The sequence below is a fragment of the Odocoileus virginianus genome, chromosome 23 (genome assembly GCF_023699985.2).
Source record: "Odocoileus virginianus isolate 20LAN1187 ecotype Illinois chromosome 23, Ovbor_1.2, whole genome shotgun sequence".
NCBI classification, from domain to species: Eukaryota; Metazoa; Chordata; class Mammalia; order Artiodactyla; family Cervidae; genus Odocoileus; species Odocoileus virginianus.
In genome coordinates this window covers 6,697,279-6,718,989 of record NC_069696.1, presented here as the reverse complement: position 1 = coordinate 6,718,989, position 21,711 = coordinate 6,697,279, and the positions used below count along the sequence as shown (strand labels likewise).

The following is a 21,711-nucleotide window of genomic DNA, read 5'->3' as shown; positions in this document are numbered from 1 at the left end:
CACCAACCTTCCAGCCTGGTGATGAGTTCCCAGGCCGGCTGTCTCCAGCATGCTGGCTCTTTACTGATTTGTCTCTCCTCCTGGATTGTGGTTTCTGGAGGGCAAACCTGGGGGCCTCTGTCATGCCCCATCCATCACCAAGTCAACTGATTTTACCAATCTCACCATGACCCAGAGGCCCCAGCCCAGCCCCGAGGTTACGTCTGAGGGCGCGCTGCTGGCACCGTACGCATGCTCCATGCGGAGTCACTTTGCTCTGTTTCATGTGACTATAAATGCTGGGACAGCGTGAAATGGAAGAATTGTTGAATGGAGCATCTGAGCACAATCTCCCCAGGGTTCTGGCTTCTGTGATTCCAGACAAGAGGACCAGGGCTGCCGGGATCCCCCCCAAGCCTCCAGGCCTCTCAAGGGGTGGGTGGGTTGCAGCCCTGGAGAGAGATGACCAGGGCTAGAATCACCTGGGTGAGCCCCAAGTCCTGACTGGGCAGCCTCTCTGTGTCTCAGTTTCCTCATCGGAAAAATAGCGACTTCAGCTCATCCCAGCCTGCCTTGCGGGGCTGTCAGGAGGAGACAGAGACTGTGTTCCCTGAGGGCAGGCTCTCCAGTACTGACTGGCTTCCTGACACTCCCATCTCAGACACATTCTGTTTCATTAAAAAAAAAAAAAAAAAAAAAATCCAGGAAACTTGGTTCTAGGCATTCTCTGGAGGCCCACACCCATCTCAATATTTCCCGACATGAGGGCTCTTTCTCAAGGAGGTTTTGGGAAGTGGGGCACATAGCTGGGTCCAGCTGAGCACCTGGTTGGGACACTCACCTGTGGAGCCTCAGTCTCCACCTCCGAAAGATGGGCCGTCACTCCCATCCCGAGGTTGCTGTGCTGATGAAGTGGGATGGTCCATGAGAAGGCGACTTGTCTCAGCGCAGGAAGGTGGCCTGGGGTGGAGGGCGGAGGGTCCCCCTCTCTGGGGACCGGACGTGCACCACAGGATATTACATCGCACCCCAGCCACCCCACATCCTGCCCCCGGCGGCCTCCCCGAAGCCGCATGGCCGCCCACAATATGGCCGCCATAGCCACCAGGCCCCGCGCCCGCTCTCAGGGCGCCAGGGGACGGAGGGCACCATGGCCAGGCCACGGTCACTCCTGGTGGCCCCGGGGGTGCAGCATGGGGCGGGAGGCGTGGTCAGGAGGGAGTGGGGTGGGTGGGTGGATGGGTGGGGGGCCGGGAAGAGCCAGGGAGAGGGGCAGGGAGGCGAACAAAAGGTCCCTTTGTGGAGCGGCCGGGAGAAGAGGAGCGCATTACCCAATGCCCAGAAGCCATGTTGGTAACAAGAGAACCATTCTCTGCCTCGCTTGGAAAACAACTTGGAGCAGAGAGAGACCGGGAGAGAGTTAACCCCATGGGCGCGGGGCACAGGGGCCCGCGGCCACCGTGGGAGGCGGGAGGGAGCGAGCGCCCACTGGGGACCTTTCGGGCCCGGAGCCCATGATTTCCTGTCTCCCAGGCCTGGTCTGCGGTCGGAGGATCCAGAGCCCCAACATGGCCGCTTGGCCGCGGCCCAGCAGCCTTTGGACAGGGGACTGGAGCCATGGCTTCTGCTGCCTGGGCCTGGCCAGACGTGTGACCTCCGCCTGCTCCCAGCTCCAGGGCCTGGCCCACCCCGAGGGCGCCCCCTTGCCCCCTGACTCCGAGTCCAAACTCTACCACTGCAGGTCCTAGGACTGGCCCTGGTTCCAGGGCCCCACGGCCTCCACAAGCCTCTCTTGGCTGACAGGCGGCAGAGTTGCTCCTCAGAAAGTCCCTTCCATCTTTGCACAGTTTCGCTGTTAAAGTTTTTCCTGAAACTTCATTAATTCTCTTTCATCCCTGTGCAGCCTCTACCCACCAGCACTGGTTCTCAGGCTCCTAGAGACCACGTCTGGTAGGAAGGGGAAGGATACCCGAAGAAGCAGCTGCTGTGTTTTGGGCCCCTCACACGCACTTCGGGGCCAGCCTGGCGGGAGTGAGCTGTGACCCTGTCTGCCGATGCCACTTGTTCTAAAAGCAGCTAACACAGGGCCACACGGAGGAGGCACCCCATGAATAAGCAGAAGAAAGAGGTCCTTCCTTCCTTGCATCCTTCCTTCCAGAAATACAGGCGGAGCCATGTGCCCAGCTCTGTCTTAGCTCTGGGACTCAGCAGTGGACCACACCACCCTGCCCCCAGGGAGCGGGCAATAAAAAAGCAAAGACACAAACTAATGGCAGGTGGCCACAAGCTTGATGGTGACGAATCTGGGCAAAGAGAGTGACAAGAGGGGTAACTTTAGAAATGGTGGTCGGCAGAGGCCCCCGCAAGGCTCTGCTCTTTCACAAAGATCTGGATGGAGAGAGGAGGAACATTTGGGCAGAGAATTTCCAGGCAGTGGGCACAGCATGTGCAGCAGTCCTGAGGGGGACTGTCCTGGGGAGTCTGGGAAGAGCCAGGAGGTCAGAGTGGCTGCAGCAGACACATCAGGGGGTCAGGTCATGGGGAAGGGTGGAGGAGCCCAGGCGCGTGGGTGCCTGCAGGAGCTTGGAGCAAGGTTTGTGTGGTCAGAATTCCATTTCAACAAGGACTCTTTGGCTGCCTTGTGGGGAATAAACTGCGGGGGTCAAGGGTGAGAACTGGAGACCTAACAGGACTTTTGTCATACCCCCCAACCCCTGTGTGCTCCCCTCCGTAGTACTCCTCCTCCCCAGCTTGCCCCCACCCTCCCACTGTAGGTGCAAGCATTCTCCGAGTAAATGTTGGCCCAGCACCTTCTAGTTGCTAAGAATTGGGTGTTTAGTCTTTGGGCCAGGCAGGACCCTAAAGAGAGCAAGGTTGCCTGCGGGGGTGGGGCGGTTCACAGTTGGAGGGGTCCCAGGCACCCAAAGGGGACCCACTGAAGGACAAGCCTTGCCTGTGGACCCCTGGTTAAAGGATGAAGCCTGGGCAGATTTTCAAGCTTCACAAAGGGCTCTCAGGACCCTCCTCCCCCAGCCCTACTGGGTTGTGACATCAGAAAACAGCCCAGAAACTCAGGGGCTCAGTGCCCTGCCTCCAACCTCAGGCAGGTCCCTGGCCTTCCAGAGCCTCAGTTTCCTCATCTGTAACACTGCATGGGCCTCGCAGTTCTGCTGAGTAGAGCTTAGCCCTCAGGGGGCAGAGACAGGCTCTGAGAGGTGAGTGATGGCCTTGGTCACCAGCTGGAAGGGGCAGTACCTGCTGACCCCTAACGCCAGCCCCTTCTCTGCGTGTTCCCGACACACCTGTGGGGCCTCAGCTCCGCCCCCTCTGAGGCCCGGAGCTGCGTGCTGGAGCAGGGCAGATGCTACGGAAAGCAGTGACAGTATCGAGGGGCTTCAGGTGGCAGAGGGGCCAGTGGGTAGGAGTGAAAGTGTTAGTCGCTCAGTTGTGTCCAATTCTTTGTGACCTCATGGACTGTAGTCCACCAGGCTCCTCTGTCCATGCGATTCTCCAGGCAAGAATACTGGAGTGGGTTGTCATTTCCTTCTCCAGGAAATCTTCCTGACCTAGGGATCGAACCCAGGTCTTCCGCATTGCAGGCAGATTCTTCACCGTCTGAACCATCAGTGGGTAGGACAGGGAGGCTGTGAGGCTCAGGAAGATGAAGCAGGACAGACTGGGGCGTTCCAACCGAACAGGAAGCACCCCAGCCCTGGTAGGCACCCTGGAAGGGTGAGAGAGAGGCCCCTTGTGATCCTGACTTCCCCCCACCCCCACCCCGACTGGCTGTAAGCAGCCTGGCCTCTCAAGCCTCTGCATCTTCATTTGTCAAACGGGCCACCTCCTCTCTGGTCCCAGAGGGTGGTGACGAGGACCAGATCAGTGGGAAGCTGGGTATGCAGGGAGCCGGCGGGGCTTTATACTGGGCTCCTGCCGGCTTCCAGGCTTGTGTACCCCTGACAGAATGATCTAACACAGTTGATTTGTGCAACAGGCAGGGCTGCAGATGAGAGAGGGAAAACAGGGGCAGGAGAGAGAGGGAATAGGGGAGGAAGGGGGGAGGGCCATGGCATGGAGCAGGGAGGGCTTCCTGGAGGAAGCAAGCTGTACGTATCATGGGGGATGGGAGGGTTTGCACAGGCCAGGAGGCGAGGGAGGGCTTGTAACAGAAGGGCTAGCACAAGTAAAGGCACAGAGAAGGGAACCAGCAGGGAGAACAGAAAAGAGAAGGGCAGAGCCCTTGTTAGCAAGGTGGCGTGGGGAGGCTGGGGTTGGGATCCTGGGAAGCCCAGAGCCTCCTAAGCCAGAGCTCTGAGATTCATCTCCACCCTTTCCAGCCTTGGGCTTAAAGCGCCTGATTTCCATCTCCGGCCTCTTCTGGAATCTTACTCTTCCTGTGGGGCACGCTCCCCATGTCTTTGCTGGCTGTTGAGAGCTATATGGCAAAAAGACTCCCTCTGGGAAGTCCTCCCTGAGCCCCAAGCCAGGTTGAGACTCCCTCCCCTGGAAGTAGTTCTTGCTGTCCCAATGGGAAGGAACTATTATTACATCCATTTTACAGAAGAGAAAACTCGGGCTCAGAGAGATATCCTCATGGCTCAGGGGTGAACGACTGGTGTCAGAGCTAAGATCCTAACGCTGCGAGAGGCCTGGCACCTGTGAACTCTTATGTTACCTCCCCCGCCCCACCCTGTGCTGGGCACCTTTTTCTCCTTGGATCCAGAGGAGGGCTGAAATTCAAGTGCTACCATGCCACCGGGAGGTGGCGGGGCGGATCCTGAAGCCGGGAGTGGCTGACCCCAGTGCTCCCACAACCGGTCTGAGAAGGTGCAGAGAGGCCCAGGATGTAGGGGTGAGTGAAAGGGGAGAAACCGGGCCTGAGGCCAGGGGCCACGGGCAGCCTTGGAAGGCAGGGAAGACAACCTATGGGGTCAGAGCCCAGGTGGCAGGGGGCCAATGGCCCGTAGCAAGGCAGCAGGAAGAAGGGGAGCTGGCCACAGGAGGAGGGGGAGAACTGGGAGATCTGGGGTCCCTGGTGCCTGGCCCTAGGCTGGTGCTGGGAGCAGGGGTCAGGCGGCGGTCGAGGGCACTCGCAGGCTGAGTGGAAAGAGCACTGGAGACGCTGCGGGTCACGCGGGAAGTCACCCAGCGCGGGCGCGGTGCCCGGGCCACGTCACACCCTCGCCGGGGCGGAAGCCTCGAGGCCCTTCCACGCGGCACTGTCGTCAGCCAGCGGAGTCACATGGGGGGCGGGCCGAGGGCCATGGCGCCTTCCGGTGGCCTCTCCGCCCCCGCCCCGCCCCTGGGGATCCTGCCACCGCTCTTGGAAAACAACTGAGGAAATCAAGTGGAAACACAAATCCGCCACCCCAGTCCCTCCCGCTCCCTTGGGCCTGGCCCCTGCCCCCCAGCACACCCTGGAATGGGGCTCAACACAAGAGGCCAGCCAGCCCAGCAAGGTTTGCCCTGGCAAGACCCAGTGGGCACGATCCTTGGCCCCGGGGCTCCCAGCATTCGGTCCTGTCTGCCCATCTAGTCCCGCAGAGGCTAGCCCTCCCCAGGAGGACCTGGGGCACTGAACTTGAGCCCCCCTCCCTCCCTCTCTCCCTCTCTCCCTCTCTTCCTCTCTCCCAACTACCTCTAGACTCTGGGATCCAGGGCCAAGAAATTCCCAGGCCTGACTCTGCCCTGGAGAAGCTGGTCACCTGGGCAAGTCCTTACCCGCTGTGGGCCTCAGTGGCCTCATCTGTCAAATGGGAGCAACAAGGCCTGCCCAGACCCACCTCACGGGCTGGAGAGAGAGACCCGGGCCTAGAGAAGGACAGTACTGTGTGAGCTATAAGGGGCCAGGCCCATGGATGGTCACTTTGATATTTTACAGAGAGGACTTGCCTCCCCGGCTTGGGAGTCAGCTCCATGCAGGGGGACATGAATTACAGGTGATGATAAGGGGTCCCTGCAGTTGCTTACCCCTGAACAGAGAAGAGCCCGGCACTGGCCCACCCCGTCCCTCTCAGCACCAGCCAGTCCCAACGCCTCCATCCCCTCCACGGACAGGGTGCTCGCCCCATCGGACACGGTCTTTCCTCAGCAGAAGTCTTCCTCGTCCTCCAAGACCCAGCTTAACGGTCCCTGCTCTTGGAAGCGTCCTGACTGCAGGGGGTCGAGCGGCACCCACGTCCCCTGGTACAGGATGAACACGTCAGGTGTGGCGTTAGCCATCTTAGCATCCCAGCAAGTGGGTGAGCTCTGTGCGGGTGGGGCCTGTGTCTTTACCACCCTGGAGTCCCTGCCCCACGCTCAGCGCTGGGCCTGACAGCGTCAACAAGTGTGAGTGAGCCGATGTGTGTGTGCACATGTGCGTGAGTGCCGGGAGAGCTGGTCAGGAGGTGACCTGTTCAGGAGAGGACAGGGAGGGGTCAAAGCTTACACGTGCATCTCCAGCCTCCACTCAGGGCTCCCTCTATTCCCAAGACCACGACCCCCCCAGTCTCCCCTGTGCCCACTCAGCCTGAGGGAGCATCTGGCTCCTTGCCGGCTGAGTCAAGGTCAGCTCATCCCCTGACGGGTCACAGGGGCGCGCTTCTAGGAGGAGCGTACTGGTGGTATTTCCGGAGCTCTGCTGGGCGTGATGGAAGGTGAGGGGACACTGGCCTGTTGAAAGTGGACGGAATCATCCAGACTTCAGACAGAGGGGACTAGACTATCAGGGAGGGGACAACGGATGTGAGCCGCGTTTTGAAGGAAAAACTGTCGTGGCTGATGATTAGCTGCGGGGGGATGAAGGGGCGGATGAGTCAAAAATGACTCTGAAGTTTCACGCCCGGGTCACTGGAGAACAGTGGGGCCATTGATGGGGGCGGGGAAGCAGGGCGGGGGGGTGCTGGTTTGGGGGCAGGATGGTGACTTGGGTCTGGGGCAGAGACGCCCAGCATTTGGGGCTGGAAGCAGCCTCAGAGACCATCCAGGTCCCACGTGAGGAGACGGAGGCTCTGGGAGGAGCAGTCACGTGGCCGGGACACTGCAGGGGTCGACGTCACGACCAAGGCTGGGACCGTCCCGGAGGCAAATCAGACCCAGTCCTCACCTTGGGAGACTGAGACCAGAGTCACTGTCCCCTGGGAGAGACAGACATGGGCATCACTGCAACCTGATTGATGGGGTGTCCATGAGGCAATGTGGGGATGCAGGGAGTGTGAGGGACGGGGGAGGAACCAAGGAACAGTCATAGCAGGGTTATCAGAAGTGGGGCCCCTGCCCAAAGTGCATCTCCTGTAATCGTGGCAACCGTCCCACAAGCTATGCAGACATACTGTTCCCATTTCACAGATAAAGTTGAGAAAACAGTGGCTGGTCCAGGGCCTCATGGGTCTGATGCTGCCCAAACTAGCACCCTTAAGGCCTGCTTCTTGGATGCAGTATTCTGGAACTGAGGCCTGATGGATGAGTGGGAGTTTTCCAAATGACAAAGAGGGAGGGGTGACATGGGGCAGAGGAATCAACATGTATCAAGGCCCGGAAGACTATCCATCCATCAAGAGGGCTTGAGGTGTTGGTCTGTAGCCCACCTTCATACCTCTCACCCAGGCCTCCTACCCTGATCCCACCCTGTCCCTAGGCCCCTCATTTTACAAGGCCCCACTTACCTACCCCACCCTTTGCCGGTGATTTGTCAGATGAATGAACCGGGGGTGGAGGGGTGGGGGTGTGGCCTGTCCCCTCTCCCCTGCTCCCAGGGCTTCACAGCTCAGTCCTGCCCTTTCTCCTCTTCCCCACGGCACCGTTTTCTCATCCCAGGAGTGATCCCACAAAAAATGAGTCAGCCCCATGGAGGCAGAGGTTGGCCTGAACCACTCAGCACATGAGCAGCTGAGCTAAGGCTCAAACCCGCAGGGCCTGGGGTCTCAGACCCTGGAAGAGCCCTCTGAGGTCTGGACAAACCAGGTCACTCTCCACACTTCTCCATCCCTGGGGTCCCCTCTGTGGTCACCCTGGTAGTGAACCAGGGAGGACTGGGCGCCAGAACCTATAAGGACAGCTTATAACTCAGGGTGCAGTCACGTGCTGCTGTCGGCTCGTGAGAGCCAATTGCTAAATCTTCTGGAATTTTCCAAGCCTGTTATGTCACCTTGGAAGCTTGAAATTGGCCCCAGTGAGAGTTTTACAATGTGAACATTGGCAGTCCACCCTGCTATGGCCACCCCCTCCCTGACAGAGCTGGTTGTTAAGCACTTACCAGCATACCACTGCCCAGGAGTCCCGCCTCCTGACTCCCCCGGAGGTTTCTGGGTTCTCTCAAGCACCCAGCCCAGGCTTGGGCTCTTGTGCTAAATCCAGTGGCATCTCCTGCTCACCACAGGGCTCTCCAGTCCCAGCATCAGCCAGTTTTTCCTGCTGCATCTTGGACTGCTCCCTTCCTGCCCCTGTGCTCCATTGGCGGGGAAAAAAAGGCTATTCTTCCTGAACAGGCCTTTGCTCATGCCATTTCCCACTCCTGGAATACACTTCCCTCATCTCTGCCTCTTGAATTCGTCCCTGCTCTGTCAGGTCTATTCTTCATTGGTGGTCAGTAAATATTCCTTGACTAAATAGAAAGGGGTGAATTGAAGCCTCTACGTCCAGGACTGAACTGGGGTCTTGGCAGAGCCTGGGGCTCTGGGAAACCCTGAATCCATTCCCCTGCCTCAGGATGGAAACACACCAAAATCCTGCCAATCCCAGCCATCTTGTGGTCTCTAGGGAGATAAGGTGTTAATGGAAGACAGACTGATAGCTGCCCTCAGGGGCGGCAAACGCAGGAATCAACTGAAACCACCAGGTTACCTGGAAACGAATCCCTTCATCCCGTGTTCAGCATTTGAACTCCTCTTTATCCTTCAAAGCCCAACTCACGTGCTACCTCTGCCTGGAGGTCTCGCCCAGATCATGGTCCTCCATTACCCCCTCGCCCCTTCGCTGTTATGACTGCACCCATGGCGCTGGGCAGTGCTTCTCTGCCTGTATGTCCATCATCCACTAGACCACAGCCAGTTGAAGCAGGATAGGCCTTAGGTGGCTCAGATGGTAAAGAATCTGCCTGCAATGCAGGAGATGCAGGTCTGACCCCTGGGTTGGGAAGATCCCTTAGAGAAGGGAATGGCAACCCACTCCAGTATTCTTGTCTGGGAAACCCCATGGGCAGAGGAGCCTGGCGGACTGCAGTCCATGGGGTCACAAAGAGTCAGACATGGCTGAACGACTAACACTTTCAGGCCTTATTTAAGGCTGAGTCCTCAGCCCGGTGCTCCACAGACCTAGGGTCTGCTTGGGAGATTTTTTGGTCCCACTGAGCAGCACGCAGGATCTTCCCACCAAGGATCAAACCTGTGCCCCTGGCAATGGAAGCGTGAAGGCCTAACCACTGGACCACCAGGGAAGTCTAGGAACTGCACACTGGATTGACTCCATCACTATTTTGGGCAAATCACCTCTTCTCCCCCAGGCCTCTGCTCCCCTGCCCCCAGTATGAATTCAACTTGAACGAGGTTAATCGTCAAGAACCCACCTCTCACATTCTAGGACTCTGAGACTATGCACCCCTCCCCATGAGTCTCTCCCCTTCTAGTCTCCTTCTCTAACTCCCCAGTGGGTGACACCCCTTCCCCAGCCGCCTTCACCTCTCCCCCAGACACCCCACAGCAGATGCACTGCTCAGGCCTGAGACCCCTGGACTCCATTTTTCCGGGTGCCCGTTCCCTCTGACTAGAGATTCCTCGGAAAGAGTAGAGGTCTCGAGCATCCGCAGGACAGAGGTGCAGCATCCATAAGTACCCATCAATGGACCGTGAGGGAGCAGCCAGGACTTGCAGGGCCCTTTGGCAAGCCTCAACATCCCTGTTCAGACTCGCCCAGAGCAGCCGGCCCCTCACACCCTAGCTCTCCCTGGAGCCCCAGGGGCTAACAGCCACATCCCAATCTCTGCCTGTTTTGCTCCGACTTTCATAGGGGGTGTGTGTACAGTAGTGTGGGGCAGGGGCAGGTAGATGGCAGCCCTTCCCTCCCCACCCCACGCAGAGGACTCAGGTGGCTGTGACGCTACTGTCCCCTCTCACTCTCTGCCCTGTCCTCACCTCCTGAGCACACCCAGAGGCAAATGCAAGAGCACACGCGTGCACGTGCACACACACAAATGCACTCAGGAGTTGTGAAGCTGCAGATCTGTCTCCCCGCGCCAGTGTCTGGAGAGGTGTCACTCGTGCCATCGGGCATGTTGACCGAGAGGGGACCAAATGGGATTGTTAGAAGGGGCTCTGAATCCCTTGTTGGTCCCTAAATCCAAGGACCAAAGGCTGTCTCTGCCCTCAGGCAGCCTTGTGCAGCCACAGCCACCCACCCCTACCCATCCCGGTCCTGACTCTTTGTCTAAGTCACCAAGCCACTCGCAGCTCTTTTGAGGCAACCCCCTGCAGCAGGACTCAGAGTCTCACCATCTCTTACAGGCGCCTGGAACAGACTCAGGGCCCAGGGATGGAGTCGGACGTGAAGGGAAAAGGCAGAGTGGGCCTGTCAGTCCAGAAAGCTCAAGGGAGCAGTGGCTCTCGGGTGATGCAGACGTGACAATTTGCAGCCCAGACTCTGATGTCTCCTCTTCCAGGAGCTGCATGATCTTTAGCTAAATCCTAAACCTCTCCGGATCTCAGTTTCCCCATCTGTGAACAGTGCTAGGTCACCGCTCCTTCCTTATTAAGTTGTCACGGCTGAACGAGTTCACAGATGTCTCCACATCAGGTGTCTGGTGAGCAGTAAGTGCTCAGGAAATATTAGTGATGCTGCTAGAAGTAGGGGGGATGGAGGGGTGGGCGGCCCTCCTTGCTCCTTTCCTGAGCACGGCCCCTGTGCGGGGTGCTGCGAAGACACCCACGGTCCTGCCTGCTGTGACCTCCTGAAGGTGGGGGAGGGTGCAGACTGGGAGAGAGCAGCTCCCAGGCCTCCGTGTGTACACATGGGCATCTGGCTCTGGGTGTGCTGGGGAGACAGCTGGGTCAGTTGAGGTGCCAGCCCTGATGGCAGAGGGTCAGGGGGCCAGAAAGAGAGGTGGGGCCTCAGAAGAGAGTGAGAAGAGGGAGTTCCAGGTGGAGGAGTGGCCTGAGCAAAGGTGATCCTGAAATCCAAGGGCTGAAGGCCTTGGTGATGAGGAACAGTGGTCCAGAGTGGGGAGGGTCATGCCGCAGAACCCACCAGCTCCAGGACCATCACCACCAGCACACGGCAGGGGGCTGCTCTCCGTCCTCTCTGCCCCCTTATGCATGAGGTCCCAGCCTCATGCAGGACGACGCGCCTGCTTTTCAAGCCTCTGCACCTTTGTTCGTGAAGCCCCCCACCCATCAGCTCACCTCCTCCAGACAGCATGTAAACTTAACCTGCTTCCCGGTAGTCACTGGGGTCTCTCTATCCCTCCCAGACAGGAACGCCCAAGACCTGCCCGCGGCGGGGATTCGGTACCAATCAGTTGCTACTGAATGAATGAACAAATCAACGAGTGAACAAAGGCGGTGACTGCCGCATCCCCCTACATGCTGGCGATTCACGGATGATGGACCCCATCACGCACCCTGTGACCTCAGGGCCCAAGCCGCAGGAACTCTGACACACACCGCACCAGGCCCTCACCACCCCAGCGAGCCACGTGGAAAGCTGCTCTCTCTCCGCCGGGCCCCCTCCCCATCCATCCTCCCACCCACGCACACTTTCCCTCTCGCCTGGGGCAGCTGGTGGGAGGGTGGGGGCTGGGGCGGGGCAGGGCCAGAGGGGCCTTGGTGGCGGCAGTGGGGGCAGGGGACTGGGGGAGGCTGGGAAAGTCCAGGCTCTCTCCTGGGGGGCGGTGGGCGGCGTGGCGAGGCGCTCCAAGGGATGAGGGAGGAGGGTCTCGGCCCGGTACAGCTGCGGTCCCCTCCCTAGCAGCCTGCACGGGTGCAGAAAGGCCTCTTTGTTCTCCGCCTTTAAAGGGTAAGAGAAACACTTATGCATGGCAAATTAGCCCAAAAATGTATTTCTCTAAAACACCCAATTGTCTCACCAGGCCTGCAGCTGCAGGGAAGTTCCAGGGAGCCGGGGAGGGGGTGTCTTTGGGGTGACCCTGAGGGACAGGGAGAGGTGGTGGGGAGAGGGGCCATCACTCCTTCCCGCCTCTGCTCTCAGAATCTCACAGTCGCAGGACACAGCTGGGGAGGGCCCAAGGGTCAGGGAGCCCTCCCCCCTTCAGTGGTACAGAGACAGACACTGAGGCCCAGGGAGGTGGCAGAGAAAGGGCTGATCCAGGACCCTGGGCTCTCGCATCTGTACCTACTGCTTGTCTGTGCTGGAGAGAAGGGGCTTCAGGGAAGGAACCCCAGGTCCCCAAGATCAACCAAGCCAGCTGCCCTAGGAATGAAAGAGAGAGAAAGAAACTGGGTGGTTCTGCTCGTAAGCTGCCCACTTGGGGCTTCAGTGCCCAGGAGGATGGCCAAGGGCATCCACCGAGCCCGCCTATTCCCCATCCTGGTGCATCTGAAGGCAGCATGCGTGGAGCAATGGGAGATTAAGACAGTGGCACCAGTCGGGAGTCTTCCAGCAAAGCCTTCCCAGGAGCAGGCAGGAGACATCGCTTCATCTGAACCAAATGCCCGTTTGGAGAAGGTTTGGGTCCCGCATTGATATCCCACTCAAGGCACATTCTTCAGGAGTTGGTTCTGTGTGGACCCCGGGAGCATCTGTGCCCCCAAAGGTGAATGAGAGACAGCTCTGTCCCCAAGGAGCTCCTGGCACCCCAGGGGAGACTAATGGGTAAACAAGCAACTAGCATGAAAGAGTCCTGTGTGGAGATAAGGTCCAAACCAAGCCCTAGGAACAAGGAGGAATGGGATTTTCAGGGCAGTCTCCCAAAAATGGCCCTAGGGCTGGGCCCTGAAAGATGACTTTGAGGCTGGGATAGGTGGACATTCCAGGCAGCAGAGACAGCACAAGGGCACAACTGCGACTCCTGAGACCACCACTTGACTAGGAGTCATTGATTTAAGAGAACTTATTGAGGACTTCCCTGGTGGTCTAGTGGCTAAGAATCCACCTGCCAACGCAGGGGACATGGGTTCAATCCCTAGTCCAGGAAGATCCCACATGACGCAGTGCAACTAAGCCTGTGAAACTATTGAGCCTGCGCATCCTGGAGCCTGTGCTCCTCAACAAGAAAAGCCAACACAAAGAGAATCTGCACACAACCAAGAGTAGCCCCAGCCTGTCACAACCGGGGAAAAGCCCAGCAGCAACGGAGGCCCAGCACAGCCAATAAATAATTTTTTTAAAAAGAGAGAATTTATTGAGCATCTCCTGAGTTCTAGCCCATGTAATTGGCACAGAGGAGAGAACATGATTCTGACCCTGGGGTTGGGGATCTTGCCAACTAGACAAAGTGAGTTTATGACAGAAGGAAAAAACCCTGAGCTGGCCATGAAAAGCGCATGAGGGTGCAGAGTTAGGGCCCAGCAGCTCCCGTGAGACTGCCAGCTCCCCAGCTGTTTGTGCATCTGTGAGATGCAGGGATGGTAACCACCCAGGATTACTGCCCCGAGGACATGGGGGAAGAGCCAAACCAAGTGACTGACACCCCAGAGTTTCTCAAAAAATGTTCTGCTGCCTCACCCCACGCCACCCCTGAGGAGTCTGGAAATGAGAGAGATGGGAGCAAGTTGGGGAGGGGAGATTGTGTGTGTGAGAGAGTGTTGTGCTCACATATGTGCGTGTGTATGAACGAGTGTGTTGATGTGCAAGTGTGCGAGTGTGTGTGTGACTGTGCACGTGTGTGCGTAGGAGTGAGGGGTGTTGTGAGTGTGTGCACGCACATGAAAGGGTGAGCTGTGCATGTGGGGGGGGCTGTGGTTGTGTGCAAGTGCACACGTGAGTTGAGAGCGGGAACAGGAGTGTGTGTGCATGTGTGTGTGTGTGTGGACACAAGATCATACCCAGGATGCTTCTTGGGGAAGGGAACGGAGCTAAGACTGAAAGGTCAGATGCTCAAAGTGGCCAAGCAGCTGGAAAACATTCTCTCATGGTGGCTGGAGGGACCAGAAAGGAGACCGGGCCCCTTGGGTGAGCAAGAGGCCACGAGGCGCCAAGAAGGGAGAGACTGGCTGTGAGCTGAGGCCTCTTCTCCACCAGGCCTCCCCGGTTCAAGGAGGACCAGCAGTCTTGGGTGGAGCTGTCTTACCTAGGCCTCCCTCCCATGCTTATCCAAGACTCTCCCCGGCTTCCTCTTCCCTCCAGGAGAAACCCAGGTTCTTGGAAGGGTCGACCACACCCTCCATGGTCTGATCCCGCCCTGCTCTTCCCACTTTTCAGCCAGGTCGATTCACCTGCCCTGTGCACTGGTTTCCTTTCTGGTCCCTCCAGCCACCCTCCTGCCACACTCTGAGCTTTGCCATCCCCCGGGGATCTGACTGAAGGCTCCTAGACACTCAGCAGCCAAGTGCTGGTCCTCCCCCGAGTCATCCCCGAGTCATCCCTTTCCCCGCCTTCCTGCATCCCTATAACTTTGCCTTGTGCTCCCACATACATCTGAGACCATCCTCATGGCATGCCGTAATTTACAAAACTGTGGTCCCTGGACTCAGAATCATGGGAAAACTTGTCCAAGAATCCTCTCTGTAAAAGGCGCCAGGAGTTGAAAACAGGGATTCAAATAGACATAGGTACCCCTGTGTCCATAGCAGCATTATTCACTATAGTCAAAAGATGGAAACAACCAAAGTGTCCATTGACAGATGAATGGATAAACAAAATGTGGTCTATACATACGATGGAATATCATTCAGTCTTAAAAACAAAGGAAATTCTCAAATGCTACAACATGGTGAACTTTGAAGATGGGGGGCTAAGTGAAAGAAGTCAGGCCCAAAATGGAAAGTAGTGTTACAGTCCACTCATATAAGATACATAGAACAGTTAAACTCATAGAGATAGAAAATAGAACAACTGTTATCAGGGGCTATGGGATGAATGGAGAATGGGAAATTATTGTCTAATGGGCAATAATTTCATCTTTCTGTTTAGAAGATGAAAAAGTTCTGGAGGTGGGTGGTGGTGATAGCTGTACAATAATATACACGTACTTCATGTACTTAAAGTGTACTTAAATATACTTAAAAATGATTAGCATGGTAAATTTTATGACACGTATAGTTTACCACTGAGGGGAAAAAGCACCAGGCAAAGAGTTTTTCGAGGAAGTTCTTTTTAGATTTTAAGTAATAGTTTTCTTAAAGGGAACGCCCCTACACTGTTGGTGGAAATGTAAATTGGTGCAGCCACTATGAATAACAGTATGGAGGTTTCTTTAAAAAGTAAAAAAAAAAAAAAAAAAGTAAAAATAGAATGCCGCAGTCTGGCTCCTGGGTTTATATTTGGAGAAAACCATAAGTTAAAAAGATACATGCACCCCCGTGTTCATTGCAGCACTATTTACAGTAGCCAAGACATGGAAGCAACCTAGATGTCCACAGACAGATGAATGGGTAAAGAAGATGGGGTATATGTAGGCAATGGAACATTACTCAGCCATAAAAAAGAATGAAATAATGCCATTCGCAGCAACATGACCTGGAGATGATCATCATTACTAAGATTTCATCATTACTAGATGAAATAAGTCAGACAGAGAAAGACAAGTATCATATGATACCACCCATATGTGGAATCTAAAGGAAATGATACAAATGAACTTGTTTACAAAATAGAAACAGACTCACAGAAATAGAAAACAAATTTACGGTTACCAAAGGGGAAAGGTGGGAGGGAGGGGTAAATGAGGAATTTGGGAGTAACAGATACACACTACTGTATGTAAAATAGATAATAACAAGGACCTACTGTACAGTACAGGGAGCTATACTCAATATTTTGTAATAACATATATGGGGAAAGAATCTGAAAAAGAATACCTATATATGCATATATATATATCTGAATCACTTTGCTGACCTAAAACTAACACAACATGGTAAATCAACTATACTTCAATAAAAAAATAAATGATATTTTTTAAATAGAAGGAAACAGTTTTCTTTTTGTGTAACCTGATAGGAATAATAGAAAAAGATGAACGGACATCACCCACTCCCTTCAGGCAAACGTGTTTCCTCCTTGGCGCCTCCGGCCCAGCACAGGGTATGGATGGCTCCAATGCACAGTAAAGTATGTTGATGACCAGTGACTTTGCTGACTATGTTCCCTTGACCCTCTGGGGTAACCACTCTGGATGCATCCTTCCCTCCCCACACCCCTCATTTCAGCCCAGGAATTTTCTGAGAGAGGTAGGGCACCTCAGGGAAACCCAAAATGACCCAGTGGCGTGCAGAAAGGTCAGCATTTGTTTCCATTTATATGTTTACTCTTATTCTTTGGAAACTTCCACTTTGTGTATGTTTCTATAGTAGTTGTTGTTTAGTCGCTAAGTTCTGTCTGACCCTCTGGGAGCCTATGGACTATAGCCCGCCAGATTCCTGTCTGTGGGATCTTCCAGGGAAGAATACTGGAGTGGGTTGGCATTTTCTTCTTCAGGGGACCTTCCCGACCCAGGGAATGAACCCAGGTCTCCTGCATTGGCAGGTGGATTCTTTACCACTGAGCCACCACAGAAGACTTTCTATAGTAGTATATGTACGTAATTTGTAAATAAATAAACAAACAATGCCTTTAGATCTGACTCAGGAACTGAACAGATTCTGAAAAATTCTTTGTGATATCTTTCACACCCCAAACCCAGAAACCATATGTATTTCAATAATGTCCTCAGTAATCAAACTTGGCCTCTGATTTTTTCCATGCAAACTCAGGACCCAAACAGATTTTGATAGTGAGGAGTATTTGTACAAATTTGTGACATTGTGCCCCTACATTCTTACTGAAAAGGATATACAATCAAAAGCATCAGGGACATCCCTGGAGGCCCAGTGGCTAAGACTCTACACCATCAAAGCAGGGGGCTCAGGTTCCATCCCTGGTCAGGGAACTGGATCCTACATGCTACAACTAGTGGTTTGAATGCCATAACTAAAAAAGATCCCATGGGCCACAACTAAGACCTGGTGCAGCCAAACAAATAAATAATATTTAAAAAAATTTTTTTTAATCAGAGAGAGCTGCTTGGACCATTGGAGGAGTGAAGTCTCATGGCCCCGTTTAAAGGATGGAAGAGGTGAGATTATAATTTTCCTAGGAGGCATCGATCCCAGGAGACAGATGCCATTATGCCCTTTTATAGATAATGAAACTGAGACTCAGGCTCATTCTTCAAGGTTACAAGGCTAGAAAACGTCAGTCAAGACTCAACCACCTGGATCTAATCCTCAGACTATACTATTCCGGTCGCAAAGAGTCAGACACAACTGAGCGACTGAACAACAACGTACTGTTCCAGAGTGCCTCCCAGCGAACCACGAGGAGGAGCTTGGCAAGCCCAGTTCCCTCTTTATCAGCAAGTTCTGGGCTTCTCCTCCACAACACACACACCCTGCCTGGCCAACTCCTCCTTATCTACACACCTGAATCAGGGTCAGGGTTGCCTCTGCCCAGGTGGGCCTTCCCTTTGCTGGCCTTAGTCCCCCGAGGTGGCAGTGGGCTCCCTGAGGACCCTCCACTGTGCCCTGGATGCTTGGCCGGGGGCCTGGCACTTCTGGTACACGATGGGGCTCAGTGAATAGTTGAGTGAAGGGTAGGAGTGACACATGCAAGCAGCCTTCTTGCTCAGCCACACGTGCGGGTGTGGGACTTGGGTCCCTTCGGACAACAACACTCTACAGGGACCCTGACCCCGAGGAAGGTCACTGTGTAGATGATCTTCGGATCAGAAAGAGACCCCAGGGGAATGGGGGGAAGTAGTGGGAAAGAGGGGCTAAGAAAAGGAGAAAACAAGAGTATGAGGGGGCAGAGACGTTCTGGGGCCCTCTTCCACTTGTTCCGCTTCTGAACATTGACAGCAAAACAGAACCAAGAGAACAGTGGGGGAGGGGGAGGGGCAAGCAGGAAACCTTCAGAAGCACCCGACCTTCTCAAAAGGCACTGAAGGGACTTCCCTGGTGGTCCAGTGGCTAAGACTCTGCACTCCCAATGAAGGGGGCCTGGGTTCGATCCCTGGTCAGCTAACTAGATCCCACACGCCACAACCTGACACAGTCAAATAAATTTTTTTCTTTAAAGACCCTGATGGTAGTGGGCCACATCCATACAGCAAGGGAAGGCCGTCCTGCTCCCTGACAATGGCCGGAGCTCAGCAGGGGCTCCCACTCTTTGCCCACCCTGTCCTCCCACATCACCCCTCTGCCTGCCTTGGACTGGCTATTCCGCTCGGCAGATTCTTGTAAATGGTGCCTGAGTGACCTAGGAGCTGCGTGGTCCACAGGGTGATAACCATGACCGGAGTCTCACTCCCCCACCAGCTCCTGAGGATGTTCTTGGCAAGGTCATGACTGTGTCTGAGAGGGCTGCGCCCAGAGTACCTCCTGCTACCAGGCAGTGGGTCACGGGCTCTCAGCTGATAGGTTGTCAAGGGTTCAGATGCCAGTCATGAGGGATGGCAGGACCCTCAGGGCATGCAGAGGCTGGGGGCTGAAGAAAGGGCACCAGCAGCTTGGGGACAGAGCGGGTGGAGAGGGTAGAGGACAGTGTCAACTGACTCTTCGTGGATGCCGCCCACAGCCATACGTGTATGCTAAGGACTGACGCTGAAACTGAAACTCCAATACTTTGGCCACCTGATTTGAAGAACTGACTCATTGGAAAAGACCCCAGTGCTGGGAAAGATCAAAGGTGGAGGAGAAGGGGACGACAGAGGATGAAATGGTTGGATGGCATCACCGACTCAATGGACATGGGTTTGAGTAAACTCTGGGAGTTGGTGATGGACAGGGAGGCCTGGCATGCTGCAGTCCATGGGGTCGGAAAGAGTCGGACATGACTAAGTTACTGAACTGAACTGAACTGAAGTCGCTTCAGTCATGTCCGACTCTTTGCGACCCCATGCACTATAACCCATCAGGCTCCCCTGTCCATGGGGATGCTCCAGGCAAGAATATAATATTGGAGTGGGTTGCTATGCCTGCCTCCAAGGGATCTTCCTGACCCAGGGATTGAACCTGAGTCTCTTACGTCTCCCGCATTGGCAGACGGGTTCTTTACCACTAGCACCACCTGGGAAGTCCACACAGCCATACTTGTGCACCCAAACACATGTGTGTTGTCACCATCACACTTTCAGACACAGGTACATCCATACACTCAGGCTCACAGGCACAAGTGTTTCCCCATCAAAGCCTTCCCAGCCCACACACAGACACACAAGCCTACACACGCATTCACGAATCATCAAGCAAGAAAGAAGGGCCAGACGCCCTTGAAATCACTCTTTCTCTCCTGTTCCACCCTCTTTCACCTCCACCCCACGCTGGCCATTCTTCTCCACATCAGCCAGGTTTCCCAACCACGATACCACCCCCAAGAATCTGTTGGAAATCCTGAGGGTGGTAGCCTGGTTCTCACACACCTGGTGAATCAGGATTTCACGTGCCCAGGTCATCTTGACCCTGACCTTGTATCTGATCCCTAGCCTCCTCTGCTCACATGCACCACACCCCGGTTTGCATGGGGAGATGTGTCTCCCTGCTGGGCTCTCATGGCACACCCTGGTGCCTCCAACTCTGGTGACGGCTCCCAGAGATTGGAGTTGGCCATGAAAACCTTGGTGAGCTGAGCCATAGGGAATAAGATGCAAAACATGCATGTACAGGGGACTTCCCTGGTGGACTCGTGGTTAAGACTTCACCCTTCTACTGCAGGGAATGTGGGTGAGACCCCTGGTCCGGGAACTAAGATCCCACAAACTATGCTGTGCAACCCCAAAAAAATTAAATTAAAAAAAAAATGCATTTTCAGGAGTTCAACCCCAAAGAATGTCACCTAGTAGTCAAAACACAGCCTCCATCCAAGTCCTGACCCATATCACAACTGAGCCTTGACCTCAAACCAGCCACAGATGGAGCCTTGACTCCAGTTAGAGACTGTCCATCAAACCTGGCTGATACCCTGAAACTTGACCCTGGTCTCCTGTGCCTACGGCCTGACCCTGACTCTGACCACAACCTGAGGCCAGACCCTAAACCAAAAATGAAAGCTAAAAAGCCTTGATCTTGGCCACAGTCTGGATCCTGATCCTGACACCCAACACAAACACTTTCCTAGCTCACAGCCTGAGCCCTAATGGCAGACTGAGCCATGACTCTAACTCTAAAATCAACTATTTCACTGTCTATAAACTGAGCGCTGTTCCAAAGCACAATGACCCTGATCTTGACCCCAGTGAACCCTTATCTTGGCCCAAGGTTGAGTTCTGATCTTGACCCCAGACAGAGCCCTTACCCTCTCCCAGAATGAACTCTTACCCCAGTGACAGCCTCAGCCTTGACCCTGGCCCCAGACTGAGTGCTAATCCTGACTGCAGCCTGACTCTGATCCTGACTGAAGCCCAAGGCCTCCTCCTGAGCCAGTCCTCTCAGAAAACTCGGCCTCTGTTCACAGAGGACTGGCCCCACCTTCCTCTCCCAAGTTCAGGAAACCATAGCTGAAGCCTAGGAAGACCTGCAGAACTTTCCACGAGAGCCACATGACAGCCTTTGCCACATGCCAGGAGGTGGGGTCTATCCTCATTTCACAGGTGAGGAAACCAGTTCTCACCGAGGCTTAACTTGGTCCGCGTGGTTCCAATGAATAGACAGGAAGTGAAAGGCAGACACTATAGGGAGACATTTCAGAAAGCATTTCCCAAACTTCTGGGCTGGGCAAGGAGAGAATGAGCTGCATGCGGAGGCCTGAGCGCCATGTCACCGGAGGCGTGCCAACAGAGGCGGGGGACTTGTTGGCTGGTGCTACAAGAGGCCTATAGGAAGTGGAGGGCCCCGCAGCCCCGAGATGTCAAGGAGGCTTCACGCCTCATTCAAGAGCTTCCTCCAACCCTGATGGCCACACCTGGAAAGCCTCTAGAATCCTACAATCTCAGGAGGGAGAGACCCAGCCCCACCAGATGGGACCAGAGCCCCACCCTCCCCTGCTCAACTCCTCTGACCAGCCCTTTACGCTGTCTGGACCAGGCATAGACGGGAGACAAGGCCCACCTCGCCAAGCTGGCCATCGGGCACTGTCACTCCGTTCCAGACAGGCTCTCTGTCCCAGTGTGAGTCCCCGCTCCGCCCCAGGCTCAGAAATACACACCCAGGACTGGGAGGACATATGCCACCGTTTTCAAAATGCCCGAGCAACCTTGCCCTCCGCTCATCCTCCTTTTGTCGACTCGGGACATAAAGACCAGAGAGGCTGAGCAGCCTTCCTTGGGTGGCACAGCCAGGCAGGGGCACGTCAGGATGCAGACCCCAGACCCTGGCACCTGCCCCACTCACACGGCCCCACAGCTGCCCCAGCGGGGTTGGAGGATGGTGGGGGGACCTGGTGCCAGGCAGGCAGAGGCTGGGATGGGGGGCTGGATGGCCCCTTGTGCCGCTGCCCCCCCAGGCATCCCGGCCTGGCTCCATCCACCGGCCGCCCAGCTGCCCGCACATCCGCCCAAGCCCAGACATCAATCCACACCAGGGCCCTCGCTCCCTCTTTCTTTTCTGCCCTCCTCTTCCCTCCCCAACTCACATCTTTTTTTTTTTTCCCCTCCTCTCTCTCTTCCAACAT

The 21,711-nt window shown here is 55.3% G+C and overlaps 1 long non-coding RNA gene across 14 annotated transcripts in view; it reads right to left on the bottom strand.

Moving 5' to 3' along the window:
* Positions 1 to 21,711, bottom strand: part of LOC110138981 (uncharacterized) — a 47,519-nt gene continuing 25,808 nt past the window's right edge. For 3 of the 14 annotated variants that reach the window (XR_011482910.1, XR_011482909.1, XR_011482912.1), the window contains 2 exons: positions 821 to 8,402; positions 1 to 647 (listed from right to left, as the gene is read on the bottom strand). This is a non-coding gene — a long non-coding RNA (uncharacterized lncRNA). Of the gene's footprint in view, positions 648 to 820; positions 8,403 to 10,088; positions 21,701 to 21,711 lie in introns of those variants that run through there. The other 11 variants (XR_011482913.1, XR_011482917.1, XR_011482919.1 and 8 more) reach the window with 11 other exon arrangements.